Raw genomic sequence first — 2,841 nt, forward strand, 5'->3', positions numbered from 1 at the left:
TTGATGCCTCCCTCTTTACCTTTCTTAAATCTTCAAAAACCAAAGTGTTGAGAAACCAAGGTCTTCAGGAGCTCCCATTCCTTTGATATGGTCAGCTGTCCCCACTGGCATGAGAGGAGTAAAGGGTTGGTTTCAAAATGTGCATGTTCAAGCGCGCCCTTTATTACAGTCCTAGCGCTGTGTTATGTGAAAAAAATGGTCTTGTGCTCCATAGGGCTGGCCACTTAGAAATAGCTTTTGCCTTAGCATTAGCCTGGAAATACCTTTGGGGTCTGTCAAACTGAAGGGCCTTCCAAAATGTAACACAAAAGAACAGCGTGTCAGAGATCCTCTCAAAGGTGGAAAAAGATCCTAGACATTCAATGAAGGGAAGTGAGTTCTCTGTGCCTGGATGTCACGTTGAGCCAAAAGGTAGCTCTCCTAGTTATCCACAGCCTGGCCAGATCAAACACGTCATGCATAATTTTCCACCACATGCCTCTATCCATGTTCTGACACCTCTTGGAGAGTGAGGAAAGTACAGGAGCCAGGTCAAAATGGTGGGCCAGGCACTGAATTGTCTGTTCAAACCCCAGTTCTGCTGCTCATGGGCTTTGTCAATCTGGACAAATACCTTCACCTCCTTCGTTTAGCTTCCTCATGTGTGAGATAAAGTTATAGTAGTACCTACTTCATAGAACTGATAAGAGGACTGTGTGTTTTAAAAAAAAAATGTAGAAAAGTCGCCAGCCTGTCCCATGTTAGTTGTACTAACATTTTTAATGTTTTTGTTGGTGTTGATGCTGTTGTATTGTTGCTATTGTTGGACTACACGAAGAAAGCACATTACCCAACATGCGTTTTCCAGGTTCAGCTGACATTTTGCAGAAACACTGACGAAAAAGAAAGTAACTTCCCAAGGCTGGAGTAACTTCACCAAGAGCATCCCGAGGTGCGCATCAGCTTGTGTCCATGGCAATAGCTCATCCCGTTTGCCTAAAATCATTGTCACCTGATACTCCCACCCTTGCTGCTAATCCTATTTGATGGAAACCTCTCAAACTGAGGAGTTCTGGCTCCAGAGGCTGTGCATGTATGTCTCACGTCTGTTCTCTGCCACCAGAATGAGGACCTGGTCGCAATGCTGCAATTCGAGTACAGAGTGCCGGGGGCCCGATTTCACATGTGCCAGAGCCCTGCAGTGGTTCATCGGGGCTCATTGGTCCTCACCCTGCTCATTTGTTCTAAGGGCTTTGTTCCTTTCAATAAGCCTCCTCAGCTTCAGCACAAGTATCAGGGATACAATAACTTCAGAGGAGGTAAGAAGAGATGCTCGCCAATGGGTTCATGGGGGAAAGTGCAGCCTGTTTCCCAGGAAAGAGCCCCACATCTGTAAGAATTTGATGAACAAATCAGAACTTGCCAAAGGTATCAGTGGACTTAAAAAACAAAGAGGACTGAGGGGTTTTTTTGTTTTGTTAATTTTGTCACTAGGGAATTAAATTTTATTTATTTTTTTAATTTTTTTTAATGTTTTTATTTTTGAGAGACAGAGAGAGACAGCGTGAGCAGGGGAGGGTCAGAGAGCGAGGGAGACACAGAATCCGAAGCAGGCTCCAGGCTCTGAGCTGTCAGCACAGAGCCCAACACAGGGCTCGAACTCACAAACTGTGAGATCATGACCTGGGCTGAAGCGGGAAGCCCGACGCTTAACTGACTGAGCCACCCAGGCGGCCCACTAGTGAATTAAATTTTAAACATTGAGTACTCACTGAGGAGCAGGAGGTTCTAAAAGGAGGGGTTTAGGTTTGGGGGAGAAACTGATGAGCCCCAAGAATTCAGCTTCAGTTCTTGTGTGTGGCCTAAGGCCAGGCCTCCTCTTGAATTCATATCAGCTGTCCATCCATGAGTCTCCAGTGAGGAAAAACAAGCACCATTCCAGCTATTTCTACCGGAAGGAGTTTAATACAGGGAACTGGTTGTACAATTAAGGAAAGAGCTGAAAGAAGAGCCTCAAAAGCTGGGACAGCCCCAGTGTTCATTTCGACAGACAACTTCTGGGCACCTCACCGCGGAGGCTTCTGGGGCAACAGGAAGAGGTGATGCTGCCAGAGCTTAAGACCGAGGGAGGTAGAGGGGGTTCAGTCACATAGGAGAAACCGCTAAGGCAGAGGGAGAAAGGTCCTGGCTTCTCCTCTTGTCTGCCCCTCTTGGTGGAAATTTCCCGGAAGCCAGTTAGCCGTGTTTTCTTGTTTCCCCAGTCTTTCCCCCTCTGTTACTCTAAGAATAAAAGGTAAAATCTTTTTTGTTTATTTGTGTTGTTACTGTTTTCAGATTTGCTCTTAGAAGCAGATTGCGCTTCCCCTGCCCTGCTGCCCATCAGGGTCCCGTGGCATGTAGATAGACAGATAGTGGCTCATTAACCCTGTGCTATGTGGTCAGTCCTGTTCTAAAATCCCGTGGGATACCAGAAAGTGTTTCTAGGCGTGTTCCTCTAAAAGCAGTCTTAATCTGTTCATTGCCTGAAAGGACTATGTAGAGTCCTAACTGGTGGACTCCTACATTTCCATTTACCACGGAACTCTCTCTTATGCTGGAAAAGCAATACTGTGTGGGGTTCAAAGCCTGCCTGTGCCTGCTGTGTGATGTTAGACAGTCTGACTTCTCTGTTCCTTGGTGTTCTCATCTGTAAAGTGGGATTAAGAATAGGCGTGGGGCACCTGGGTGGCTCAGTTGGTTACGTGTCCAACTCTTGATCTCAGCTCAGGTCTTGATCTCAGGGTCTTGGGTTCAAGCCCCACACTGGGCTACATGCTGGGCCTGAGGCCTACTTAAGGAAGAAAAAAAGGGAGAGATAAAAGG

The 2,841-nt window shown here is 46.6% G+C and overlaps 1 long non-coding RNA gene across 2 annotated transcripts; it reads left to right on the forward strand.

Annotated features, from left to right (window-relative positions):
* The first annotated feature begins 851 nt into the window (after positions 1-851).
* On the forward strand, positions 852-2,282 carry LOC115292338. Of its 2 annotated transcripts, none has more exons than XR_003908937.1 (2): positions 852-1,298; positions 1,847-2,282. It is a non-coding gene; the product is annotated as an uncharacterized LOC115292338 (long non-coding RNA). The 2 variants fall into 2 exon arrangements; XR_003908936.1 differs by having other exon boundaries at positions 1,875-2,282.
* The last annotated feature ends 559 nt before the right edge of the window (positions 2,283-2,841 follow it).

The sequence above is a fragment of the Suricata suricatta genome, chromosome 5 (genome assembly GCF_006229205.1).
Source record: "Suricata suricatta isolate VVHF042 chromosome 5, meerkat_22Aug2017_6uvM2_HiC, whole genome shotgun sequence".
Lineage (NCBI taxonomy): Eukaryota > Metazoa > Chordata > Mammalia > Carnivora > Herpestidae > Suricata > Suricata suricatta.